A 13,624-nucleotide genomic window follows, 5' to 3' on the forward strand; every position below is an offset into this window, starting at 1 on the left:
CCTTCTCGGTAGTGGCGCCCACTCTGTGGAACGCCGTCCCATCAGATGTCAAGGAAATAAGCAGCTATCTAAGTTAAAAGAGATCTGAAGGCAGCCCTGTTTAGGGAAGTTTTTAATATTTAATGCTGTATTGTTTTTAACACTTGATTGGGAGCCGCCCAGAGTGGCTGGGGAAACTCAGCCAGATGGGCGGGGTATAAATAATAAATTATTATTATTATTATTATTATTATTATTATTATTATTATTATTATTATTATTATTATTATTAAAGACCATAGATTCAGCTGCCCTGACAGGCTTAGCTCACCTTGGGAGGAGCTATGTGTGCGTATGCACATTGTGTGGCCCCGATCCCCTTAATAGCGGAGGCAAACCGTTGTGCTTGGCGGGGGGTTGGACTAGATGACCCTTAGGGTCCCTTCCAACTCTACAATTCTGTGACTCTTGCCACAATATGTTCTACCTCCACAGCTGGAGGCAGCAATGCTTGCTTCTGAATACCAGTTTCTGGAAACCGCAGGAGCAGCAGACGCTCTTGTGTTCGAATCTTGCTTGTGGGCTTCCTGCAGGCATCCGGCTGGCCCCTGTGAGAACAGGAAGCTAGACTAGATGGGGCCAGTGGCTGGATCCAGCAGGCCCCCCTTTCTCTGGGGGCTGCCAAGTCCTACCACCCCAATCCTGACCTGGCAAAATCTGTGATTTTCACAAAGATGCCAGACCCAAGCAAAGAGCTAAATGCCAAGTGAAGCCAGATGCAAAATTAAGCAGATGGGGCCCTCACCTGCGTGTGAACTGAGGCAGCCATAGCTGCAGCTGCCTCCCTCCATCCCCAGCGCAATGACACAGCGGAGACCGTCTGCAATCAATTCTGCGCACACTTAGAGAACCTTCAAGTGCTTCAAGAGGGCGAGAGAAGTACGATGTTTAGAAAAGGCACCCAGAAATGGAAGGGGCTTTGCTCCTGCTCTCATAATACCACAGCTTGCGGCCATTCGATGACGCTTAATGCTGGAATATTTGAGGCACAGGAAAGAAAGCAGATAGTTTTTAAACTACAGTCGTACCTTGGTTTTTGAACAGCTTGGTTCTCAAACGTTTTGACTCCTGATCGCTGCAATCCTGGAAGTGACTGTTCCAGTTTGCAAACTATTTTTGGAAGCCGAACGTCCAATGGGTGAAATATATTCGTAGTCGAGAGTGGATTTCATGCTCTTTATTCAGCTCATAGTGGTGAGGAGGAATATCCCCCAGAATGTCTGCTTTATATACATTATTTACGCAGTGGGCCCCACGTGATTGGCTAATTCCAGGATTCTCCTGTAGGCCAATCAGGTTGTGGATTCACTTCCACCTGGAGCTGGATTGGGTGGCTCCTGTGGACCAATCACACTGCTGCATTGTTCTAGGACCAATCAGACTGCTGCATTTTTGGATCCTATTCAACTCAGTACATAACAATGGAGCTTCCGCAGCTTCTGATTGGCTGCAGGAGTTTCCTGCAGCCAATCAGAAGCCATGCTTTGGTTTCCGAATGTTTTGGAAGTCGAACCGACTTCAGGAACGGATTCTGTTTGACTTCCAAGGTGCAACTGTAGGTAATTCATTCCCACAAGAAGCAGTGGTCCCAGCCCAACTTGGATGGATCAAACAGATTCTTAGGCTGTTCTCCTCCTGGGCATCCCATAGGGATCTGGTTGGCCAATGGGAGAACAGGGTGCATTTGGCCGGATCCACAAGGTCTCTTCTTACGTCCTTAAACCCAGGGGTGGGAAGAAGGAAGTTCAAGATCTTCTGCTAGATCTCTGGATGGTTTGCAGAAGATTGGCAAGGGCTTCTGATTTCCGGTGGTTAAACAATAGCAAGAGCAAAACTATTTTATCCTCCTAAATTAAGCACATCAAAGTGCAAGTAGATAAATAGGTACCACTCCAGCGGGAAGGTAAACAGCCTTTCTGTGCGCTGCTCTGGTTCACCAGAAGCGGCTTAGTCATGCTGGCCACATGACCCGGAAGCTGTACGCCGGCTCCCTCGGCCAATAAAGCGAGATGAGCGCTGCAACCCCAGAGTTGGCCACTACTGGACCTAATGGTCAGGGGTCCATTTACCTTTAACGAAGATAACCGGGAGCAGGGATAGTCATGAAGTTGGTTAAAAGCAAGCTCAGAACTGAACAGTTGGCTTCCCCCTGCACAGGGAAGATCTCGCAAATGACCTGTGATACTGATCTCTCCATAATATTTTTTAACCTCAAACTATCTTTCTTACACCCAGGTAAGCTGGTGTAGGATTGGCCTCATTCCCTCAGAGAGTAGGAGAAGCGAGAGGGAGGGATGAGGGGTGATTCAGGTCCTCTCTCCACAAGGGATGAACTCCTATGAAGTTTTCTGAACCAGAACAAAGCAGCCGCAGACTGAAGAACTTTGAACAGCTATGGACTGGGATCCAATGTACAGCCAATGAACAATGAATGAACAGGTATAGTGTCAAATTGCATCCCTAACTAGGTGTTGACTTTTGTATGAATGAACCGCAAACTCAGATCAGGTACTGGAAGCAAATTCCTAAGCTTAGAGAACAGGAATTCTTTAAACAGCTTGGATGCGCTTCTTAGTTTAGCCTCTCCCAACTGGGTGTCCTCCAGATATTTTGGACTTCAGCTCCCATCACCCAGCAGAAACACCTGGAGTGCACACTTTGGAGAAGGCTGACATAGTTCCCTTGCTTGCACCTCAATCCTAAATACCCATTTATTTGGCAAAGTCCCTTTAAATTTGGTAGAACATTTCTCTCTATATAAGAAAAACGTAAGAATGTCGTCACACGGCACTCCACTGAAGGATCTGTTGTCTCACATCACAATCCTGGATTTGCAGGAAGCCACAGCACAGCTCCCACTGAAGGATTTGTCCTGCCTTATTACAATCCTTGATTCGCAGGAGGCCGGTTGGAATAGGGGAGAAAACGTGAAGGCAAGTTGCACAACAGCAGTGCCCATGGCATGGCGGCAGGATGACAGAAACACTGAGGGGGAGACAGTGGTTTCAAACAATGGCAGAAGTTTGAGTAAAGCAGGAATGGAGGAAACTGAATGGAAAATTGTGGTTTCAAACAACGGCAGAAATTTGAATAAAGCACTACAGAATATTTGAGTAAAGTACTATGGAATATTTGAGGACTCTGCATCCTTTATCTCTCTCACACGAGGCAGCTGAAGAATAGAAGAGGGAGACATGTGAATACAGTGAGAAAGGGTGAAACTGAAAGGAGAAAAGTGGTTGTTTCAACAATGCCATAAGTTTGGGGGGCCGCTAGGGGCGCATTGGAAGATGGCTGACAATACCATCTCTCCGGCTCTCACGAGGCAATTAAGAGGCTGATATGGGAGTATGCAGCCTCCCTTGTTACCCCAAGGATATGGGGAACACTGCCTTGCCTGCGGTTGCCATAAATCACCCCCAGATTCGAAAGAAGGGGGTGACAGCACTAGGCACACAGTCCTCGTGGGAGACGGCTCTCCCTAAAGCTGTCTCTAATTGCGTGTACTAGTTGCAGGAGCTCAAAATAAACAATTGGAGAGAAGCAAAAGCACATATTTCGAGCGAAGATCGGGAGATAAGACTGCTAATTAAAGTGATCTCTGTGAAGTGGAGCGACGGGCTGGATTTAACAATAAATCAAGAAGAAGATTCATCAAAGGATCGGTATGTCGGAGCGGAACTGAAAAGGGGGGGCTTTTCTTTTTTTATCTTATGTGAGTACCCAATAACCCTCCCCCCAAGAAAGAACCGTTGCAATTACTGATTACAAGCAGGGTGATTAAGAACTGTGTGGAAATAACTTACTAATCAAAGACATGGCGTGTGGGAACATCGGGAAAGGAATGGAAGCTCTTTGTGACGCAGCAATAAAAAGAGATTTGTTACTGCAGGCCTGGCCACAGGATGATCGAGGGGGGGGGAGAGGACCATGGTATGTTATTATATCGGACTGTGAGTTTGACCTGGCAGGGCCCCCTGAGAAAATGGGGGAGAGATTGGCAGGCTTGTGGAAATTAATGGACAGACTTTGGGAATGTTTTGTACGGAGGTGCGGAAATGGCGTCTTGATATGGCTCTTGGAGGAGTGTAAAATCCACACAGGATATAACAATGTTTGTTTTCCACCCGCTTGTGGAGACTACCAGAGATCACAAAGAGGAATATATGATAACAACAAGAAGATGAGGAAAGTTACAAAGAGAAGATTGACGATTGAACAGAACTGTGAATAATATTTGGACAGAACTGTGTACATTAAAGCAGTAGCAAGAGAGATGTTTGGATCCCTTTCTGAGCTCGAAGCATGGGTACCCCCAACAAAAATTTAAAAATTTGGCTGTGTAATTTGGAATTAATGTGATTTGATTGGCCTGTTAATAAAAATTATTTGGGGGGGAAACAATGGCATAAGTTTGAGAGAGGATAGAGAGACACTAAGAGGAAAATGGCGACTTCAAGCAACAGCAGAGGTCTGAGTAAAGCAGGGGTGGGATAGAGTTAATTCATTTTATTTATATATATATTGAATTTATATAAAACGCATGCACATACACCAATCCCTGATTAGAGCCAAAGGAAGCTTTGGCAGCACACAATCAGCATCACCACCAAAAACATTTATGACCCTGGAGGTCAACTTTGGGAGAAATTTCCTATCTCACCACTAGAGTGTGTCAGCACCACAACAAAACACCTCAAAGTCATTTGTGGAGCTACAACTGGACTGTTTTAAAAGCTCTCCTGTGAATGTGACAGAAAAATACAATTACCAGTCTTCTAGTAGAGAAGGGGCGACCTCATCTCTAGGTATGGAGAGAGAGTGTCAGGAGTGCGTGCAGGAGCCAGGCCCTGTGACCAGTAGGGCTTTGCAAGACTGGGGCCTTCCTAAGTTTGTTCTGAAGAGGCAAGGCGCGGTCACACAGGTGAGGCCGATTGGTAACTCACAGCACCTGGTGGCAAGAGCCGGGAAGGGATATATGGTCAGCATTTCCCTTCGGCTCTTTGCCACAGCAAAACGTTTCCTGCCTTGCTGCGTTTGGCTTCTTGCTTCCTCATCCTCGGACCCCTGACTTCGTGACTCCTTGCTTCTGGACCCTCGGACCCCTGACTTCGTGACTCCTTGCTTCTGGACCCTCGGACCCCTGACTTCGTGACTCCTTGCTTCTCAACCCTCGGACCCCTGACTTCGTGACTCCTTGCTTCTCAACCCTCGGACCCCTGACTTCGTGACTCCTTGCTTCTCAACCCTCGGACCCCTGACTTCGTGACTCCTTGCTTCTCGACCCTCGGACCCCTGACTTCGTGACTCCTTGCTTCTCAACCCTCGGACCCCTGACTTCGTGACTCCTTGCTTCTGGACCCTCGGACCCCTGACTTCGAGACTCCTTGCTTCTGGACCCTCGGATCCCTGACTTCGTGACTCCTTGCTTCTCAACCCTCAGACCCCTGACTTCGTGACTCCTTGCTTCCTGACCCTTGGATCCTTGGCTTCTGGACTCTCGTTCCTGCTCCCACCCCGCCATCTTGCCCCCGGTCCCGACATCCTCAGCCCAGACTCCGATCACCCTTATACCGGACCGTGACAGAGAGACTCACTGTCTGAAACCCTGGAGAGCCATTGTAAGTCAGCACAAACCACACTGAGCTAGATGAACCAAATGCCTGACTCTACACAAGGCAGATTCCATCGTCCAAACATGGCTGGCGACTAACCTGGAGCATGCTGGGAAGTTTCAGCAACTGCTCAGTCTGGGTGCAGGAGAATGCTGGCTTTCAGCTTCTGAAAAAGGAAAAAACACAATGTCAGATCATGTTTAACTTAGGGTTATTTTTGTTTCTTTTGCCTTGCAGGCACCATCGCCGGTTTGCCTTAATTGTTCTCCGGCATAGTTCAATACCCTTTTAAAGCCATCATGGTCATCACCGCATCTTGTGGGAGTTTAACTATGCGCTGTGTGAAGGACGACTTTCATTCGTCTGCCTTGAACCATCCAACATTCAAAGCACCATGGCTTTTCCCCCATGAGAAGTTGTTAGGAGACCCTAACCCAGAATGGCTTAACAACCGATCACTCTTTCAAGAAAACTCTGGAAATTGTAGCTCTGTGAGGGGAATGGGGGTCTCCTAACAAACCTCAGCACCTTTAACAAACTACAAGTCCTGGGATTCTTTGAGGTAGCAGTAACTCTTTAAAGTGGTTCGATACTGCTTTAAATAGTACGGATGCAGACAGAGTCTGGTCTAAGTCCTGATTGCAAGAGCGAAGAGGTTGCTTGAGATATTCTTTCTCCTACATACACAGAGCATGTTCTGAGGGGTTCGTTTCCTCTGAACGCCATACCCCAATCCCTGCACTCACGGGCCTTGCTAAAAATAATTTTTGAAACACTCCTCCATTTTAACCCTGCCCTTACATAATTTTCGCAGCGTCTAATATCTACTGCTGGAGGCAACGAGTGAACCACTTTAAAACAATTTGCTGAACATTTTCCTGGCAGTGGTTTTGGGAGGGCGAGCGGCCCAATAAATAACACAGTCAGTGGGTCAATAACGCAGGAAGGGAGCCAAATCGGTGTTAGGTTGGGTTTGCCACTGTAGCAGAATGAACACAGGGAAAGCAGAGAATCAATGCCTCCCCAAACCTCTTACACTGAGGAAGCACCTCACGAGCAGGACGGGCTGCGCATTTCTCCATTGTATAAAGAAAGCCCGGATAAATTTATTAATTTCAGGGAGGGAGAGTGCTTAATTTGGACGTCCGGGCAAACTATATTGTTTTTTCAGGATCCCCCCCCCCCACACACAATCAATTTTATGAAATAATAAATAAATACTAAAAGCCTTGTTCACATTATACTGAACACAGGTACAAGTTCTCTCTACACATGTGCAACTATATATTGTTAAGTTGTGGGTGAACATATCAGATGACACAGTGATTCTTCAAACAGCTCTTGTTTATTCACAGACCAGAACAGAACTGAACTGAAGGGTTCAGCCAACCTGCTTATATAGAGCTCAACTACAACGTAACAGTAACAACTTTCTGTAACTATCCAATCACTGAGCATCACTTTCAATTCCTTATTTGCATATGTGGACCTGAGTGAAAACTATCTACAGTATCCCCCTGCTGGCCCAGGGTGAGAACTTCAGTACTTAACATATATGTTGAAGAGGTTGCACTTGATGATTTGTACATTTCAAATACTGTGTACACAGACTGTACACTCATTGAATGTTACATGTGAATAACTGCCTCTCCCCATATGAACCAACCTGGACCCTGAGATCAACATCGCAGGCCCTGCTTCCTGTGCCTCCTCGAGAGGTCTGGAGGGCAGCAATACAAGAAAGGGCCTTTTTTGTGGTGGTTCCTTGTATGTGTAATCCTCTCCCCAGAGAGGCTCGCCTGGTGCCTTCATTACACATCTTTAGGTGTCAGGAACAGACATACCTCTTCTCCCAGGCCTTTAGCAGATTGAACAACCTATGGTCTTTTAAAATGTGGGACGGTGGAAATTATTGCTTTGTTTATTATGTACTGTTGTGTTTTTTATAGTGAAAACTGCACTGTGTTCCTTGTATGAAGGGCGGTATATAAATTTCACAAACAAATACCTAGAATATTTTAGTATACAGCCCAACTGTTTGTACATTCATTGAATGTAATGTGTGACACCACTCTTAAATTTGTTTCCTTATGCTTGTTTAGGGCTGGGCGGTGGGCAACAGTCTGCAGTGAGCCAGAAGTCCTGGAAAGAAGCCAATAGTCAAGGCTGAAGAACAACAAAGCAGACAAGAGCACACCACCACTGAAGAAGGCCATGTTGCTCAGGCAAGGTTCAGCTGGCCACAGGAAGCCCCCTTATACCCCTTCCTGTTGAGGCAGATCCAATGGCCAGCCCCAAGTGGGCGGAGTCAGTCCAGGGTCTGAAGGTCCTTCACTAAGAAGGTTGCCACCTGCAGTTCAATGGTTCACCACATGGTGGCGCTGCAGAAGATGGTGGACTCTCATTCGGAAGACCATCTGTCAGGGATTCTTCAGCTGAGATTCCTGTATTGCTGGGGGTTGGACTAGATGACCCTGGTGCTCCCTTCCGACTCTACAATTCTATGATCCCTGTGTAGGGTTGTTCACAAAGGGCTTTAGAAGATCCATATGTATGGATTTTACTGGGATTTCAAAGGCGGAATTGATGTCCAGTGGGGGTTTCCGAAATGCAGCGCTTTATCCTGGATCTTAGGCAAGTCAATAGGGGGGGAAATCGTAGCTTTTTTTGGTGTCTTTGTTTTAAAAAAAGCTCAATAACTTTGGGGATTGTCTTAAAAACAAAAAAACCCTCAACATTTTTTGGGGTCTTCCTGAAACAAGCTCAACAATTTTGGGGGTGTTTTTTCACTTTTTGAAATACGGCAATCTTAAATGTGGGGGAATTAAGGCACACTCCCGTCCTCACATCAGCTGATGGACATGTGAGAGCACACTTTGCTGGATCTAAGAAGGAAGAAGTGAAGAAGAGTGTGGATTTGATATCCCGCTTTATCACTACCCGAAGGAGTCTCAAAGCAGCTCATAATCTCCTTTCCCTTCCTCCCCCACAACAAACTGAATTGAGTGAGGCTGAGAGACTTCAGAGAAGTGTGGCTAGCCCAAGGTCACCCAGCAGCTGCATGTGGAGGAGCGGGGAATCGAACCTGGTTCACCAGATTACAAGTCCACCGCTCTTAACCACTACACCACACTGGCTTGAAGCTCCCAATGCTTCCTTAGAAATCCAGCCCTTTCCTGCCCCACACCTGACATCAAGCATGGCACAGGTGGGTGTAGCTTCCTAAAAATGGCCTGGCAAGCAAAATGAGGACACCTGGGCAGACCATGATGCAGTAGTTCAGGAGCAGACCAAGATGCTCAGGACTGGATGGAAGCGACAATGATGTCCCAACAAAAACAACTCCTCCATGTGGCCAGCAACTGCGCAACTCACCTGACCTCACCTGAATCACTGCAGCGCACTGGGACAGGGAGAGAAAGGGGCACGGCAGCAAGGAGGTGCAAACACTCCGGCAGGAGTGCTGAATTTCGCCCGCCGTTGCCTTTGCACCATGCCAGCCTTGCTGCCACCGTGCCCCTCCTCACCTCTCTCCTGATGTTGCAGCAACTCAACCGAATGGAGATTCGGTGAGCAGCACAGCCCTGAGACGCCGCTCTGTGTGTCCATGTGGCAACAACTTTGTGTGCTCACCGACGCAAATCCGGCCGTTTCCTCTGTGCAAAAGGAAAAGAGTTTATCTTTCACCTGAGGCCCCCACTTTCCCAGGAACAAAATAAAACGCAGGCCTGGTTGAGGACACCTCAGAGATAAGGTGCCAACTTTTCTGGGGATGGTATCTCAGGAAAAGTGACAGGTACAGCTGCCTCCTTCCTGATATTGTGTGCTCATCTCGTTGAAATAAAAACATCGCCTGAATTAATGTCAGGTATTCTTTTCACTTTTCTTCCCCTCCCTCTTATGCAATCTAATTTTTCCTCCACTCTCCTCTGCGTCAGTATGTTCAGTGTTGTTCGTATTCTGTCTTTATTAAAAATAATAATAACAAAGTTTCTTCCCCCACCCCCAGAGAGTGTTTTCTGATTACACTCCAGAGGCCACCAACCCATAAATTCGCCCCTGGCTTCTCAACAGCACACAGGCAGACCTTGACAGTGGCTGTTTTCTCTGTAGATTGAGATTTTCTATACAGAGCAAAGGTTTATCATTGTTTTAAGAGCTCCAGAACAGGGCAACTTCCATTTCGTCTGCCACAAATCCCTCAAACATTGCTTTGTGGGATGTCTGCCTTCCTCCAAGTTCTTACTGAGTCCATCAGCAACTCCTATCTACACAGCAAACGAAGCAGTGAGCTCTGACCACAGGCCAGAGAAGTTTTCTCCCTGCCATGAAATCTATGCGCAAAACATACAGCATGGCTCTCTGTCGCCCCCTGTTGGTTTCTTGTGGCAGCTCCCAGACAGAGGCATTTATCCCCATTCACACTCTCTCTCTGCAAATATTCCTCTCTAGCCGTTGCTGATTTCACAGCCCAAGAAAATTCATGTTTTGCATAAAAAGTAGGTGATGCTCATGTTAGAAATACGTAGTTTTTTCCTTCCTTTTGTTTTCTGGAGAAAGCAAGCAGCCTCTCTGCTGCAGCCATCAGCGTTCTTGTTCTGCATCCCCCATAACTGAAAACAAACGTCCTGCCAAAATTAAGGGCGTTGAAGAAGTGCAGGATAAATAAAACCATCCTCTCTGTACCATCGCATAGCACAATGTTGAACTATGGAAGTCGCTCCCACAAGATGCAGGGCTGATGGCTGCCAACGTGGGGGGCAGCTTCAAAGGAGGGCAAGGCAGATCAGTGGAGGAAAAAGCTGTGTTTCACTCAGGCCCTCAATGGAGGAAAAAGCTGTGCTTCACTCAGGCCCTCAATGGAGGAAAAAGCTGTGCTTCACTCAGGCCCTCAATGGAGGAGAAAGCTGTGCTTCACTCAGGCCCTCAATGGAGGAAAAAGCTGTGCTTCACTCAGGCCCTCAATGGAGGAAAAAGCTGTGCTTCACTCAGGCCCTCAATGGAGGAAAAAGCTGTGCTTCACTCAGGCCCTCAATGGAGGAGAAAGCTGTGCTTCACTCAGGCCCTCAATGGAGGAAAAAGCTGTGCTTCACTCAGGCCCTCAATGGAGGGGAAAGCTGTGCTTCACTCAGGCCCTCAATGGAGGGAAAAGCTGTGTTTCACTCAGGCCCTCAATGGAGGGAAAAGCTGTGCTTCACTCAGGCCCTCAATGGAGGGAAAAGCTGTGCTTCACTCAGGCCCTCAATGGAGGAGAAAGCTGTGCTTCACTCAGGCCCTCAATGGAGGAAAAAGCTGTGCTTCACTCAGGCCCTCAATGGAGGGAAAAGCTGTGCTTCACTCAGGCCCTCAATGGAGGAGAAAGCTGTGCTTCACTCAGGCCCTCAATGGAGGGGAAAGCTGTGCTTCACTCAGGCCCTCAATGGAGGGGAAAGCTGTGCTTCACTCAGGCCCTCAATGGAGGAAAAAGCTGTGCTTCACTCAGGCCCTCAATGGAGGAGAAAGCTGTGCTTCACTCAGGCCCTCAATGGAGGGGAAAGCTGTGCTTCACTCAGGCCCTCAATGGAGGGGAAAGCTGTGCTTCACTCAGGCCCTCAATGGAGGAAAAAGCTGTGCTTCACTCAGGCCCTCAATGGAGGAGAAAGCTGTGCTTCACTCAGGCCCTCAATGGAGGAAAAAGCTGTGCTTCACTCAGGCCCTCAATGGAGGGAAAAGCTGTGCTTCACTCAGGCCCTCAATGGAGGAGAAAGCTGTGCTTCACTCAGGCCCTCAATGGAGGGGAAAGCTGTGCTTCACTCAGGCCCTCAATGGAGGGGAAAGCTGTGCTTCACTCAGGCCCTCAATGGAGGAAAAAGCTGTGCTTCACTCAGGCCCTCAATGGAGGAGAAAGCTGTGCTTCACTCAGGCCCTCAATGGAGGGGAAAGCTGTGCTTCACTCAGGCCCTCAATGGAGGGGAAAGCTGTGCTTCACTCAGGCCCTCAATGGAGGAAAAAGCTGTGCTTCACTCAGGCCCTCAATGGAGGAGAAAGCTGTGCTTCACTCAGGCCCTCAATGGAGGAAAAAGCTGTGCTTCACTCAGGCCCTCAATGGAGGAGAAAGCTGTGCTTCACTCAGGCCCTCAATGGAGGAAAAAGCTGTGCTTCACTCAGGCCCTCAATGGAGGAGAAAGCTGTGCTTCACTCAGGCCCTCAATGGAGGAAAAAGCTGTGCTTCACTCAGGCCCTCAATGGAGGAGAAAGCTGTGCTTCACTCAGGCCCTCAATGGAGGAAAAAGCTGTGCTTCACTCAGGCCCTCAATGGAGGAGAAAGCTGTGCTTCACTCAGGCCCTCAATGGAGGAAAAAGCTGTGCTTCACTCAGGCCCTCAATGGAGGAGAAAGCTGTGCTTCACTCAGGCCCTCAATGGAGGAGAAAAGCTGTGCTTCACTCAGGCCCTCAATGGAGGAGAAAGCTGTGCTTCACTCAGGCCCTCAATGGAGGAAAAAGCTGTGCTTCACTCAGGCCCTCAATGGAGGAAAAGCTGTGCTTCACTCAGGCCCTCAATGGAGGAAAAAGCTGTGCTTCACTCAGGCCCTCAATGGAGGAGAAAGCTGTGCTTCACTCAGGCCCTCAATGGAGGAAAAAGCTGTGCTTCACTCAGGCCCTCAATGGAGGAAAAAGCTGTGCTTCACTCAGGCCCTCAATGGAGGAGAAAGCTGTGCTTCACTCAGGCCCTCAATGGAGGAAAAAGCTGTGCTTCACTCAGGCCCTCAATGGAGGGAAAAGCTGTGCTTCACTCAGGCCCTCAATGGAGGAAAAAGCTGTGCTTCACTCAGGCCCTCAATGGAGGAGAAAGCTGTGCTTCACTCAGGCCCTCAATGGAGGAGAAAGCTGTGCTTCACTCAGGCCCTCAATGGAGGAGAAAGCTGTGCTTCACTCAGGCCCTCAATGGAGGAAAAGCTGTGCTTCACTCAGGCCCTCAATGGAGGAGAAAGCTGTGCTTCACTCAGGCCTCAATGGAGGAGAAAGCTGTGCTTCACTCAGGCCCTCAATGGAGGAAAAAGCTGTGCTTCACTCAGGCCCTCAATGGAGGAGAAAGCTGTGCTTCACTCAGGCCCTCAATGGAGGAGAAAGCTGTGCTTCACTCAGGCCCTCAATGGAGGAAAAAGCTGTGCTTCACTCAGGCCCTCAATGGAGGAGAAAGCTGTGCTTCACTCAGGCCCTCAATGGAGGAGAAAAGCTGTGCTTCACTCAGGCCCTCAATGGAGGAGAAAGCTGTGCTTCACTCAGGCCCTCAATGGAGGAGAAAGCTGTGCTTCACTCAGGCCCTCAATGGAGGAAAAAGCTGTGCTTCACTCAGGCCCTCAATGGAGGAAAAGCTGTGCTTCACTCAGGCCCTCAATGGAGGAAAAAGCTGTGCTTCACTCAGGCCCTCAATGGAGGAGAAAGCTGTGCTTCACTCAGGCCCTCAATGGAGGAAAAGCTGTGCTTCACTCAGGCCCTCAATGGAGGAAAAAGCTGTGCTTCACTCAGGCCCTCAATGGAGGAAAAAGCTGTGCTTCACTCAGGCCCTCAATGGAGGAGAAAGCTGTGCTTCACTCAGGCCCTCAATGGAGGGAAAAGCTGTGCTTCACTCAGGCCCTCAATGGAGGAAAAGCTGTGCTTCACTCAGGCCCTCAATGGAGGGAAAAGCTGTGCTTCACTCAGGCCCTCAATGGAGGAGAAAAGCTGTGCTTCACTCAGGCCCTCAATGGAGGAGAAAGCTGTGCTTCACTCAGGCCCTCAATGGAGGAGAAAGCTGTGCTTCACTCAGGCCCTCAATGGAGGAAAAAGCTGTGCTTCACTCAGGCCCTCAATGGAGGAGAAAAGCTGTGCTTCACTCAGGCCCTCAATGGAGGAGAAAGCTGTGCTTCACTCAGGCCCTCAATGGAGGGAAAGCTGTGCTTCACTCAGGCCCTCAATGGAGGAGAAAGCTGTGCTTCACTCAGTCGGGC

The 13,624-nt window shown here is 48.5% G+C and overlaps 1 protein-coding gene across 1 annotated transcript in view; it reads right to left on the bottom strand.

Moving 5' to 3' along the window:
• Window positions 1-5,808, bottom strand: part of GJC2 (gap junction protein gamma 2) — a 74,374-nt gene extending 68,566 nt beyond the window's left edge. Inside the window, exon 1 of the mRNA XM_081163816.1 lies at window positions 5,754-5,808. The gene's annotated coding sequence lies outside the window, so the exon portion shown is untranslated. The remainder of the gene's footprint in view (window positions 1-5,753) is intronic.
• Between the last annotated feature and the right edge of the window lie 7,816 nt (window positions 5,809-13,624).

This window comes from Podarcis bocagei (genome assembly GCF_964188305.1).
Source record: "Podarcis bocagei genome assembly, chromosome: 12".
NCBI lineage: Eukaryota > Metazoa > Chordata > Lepidosauria > Squamata > Lacertidae > Podarcis > Podarcis bocagei.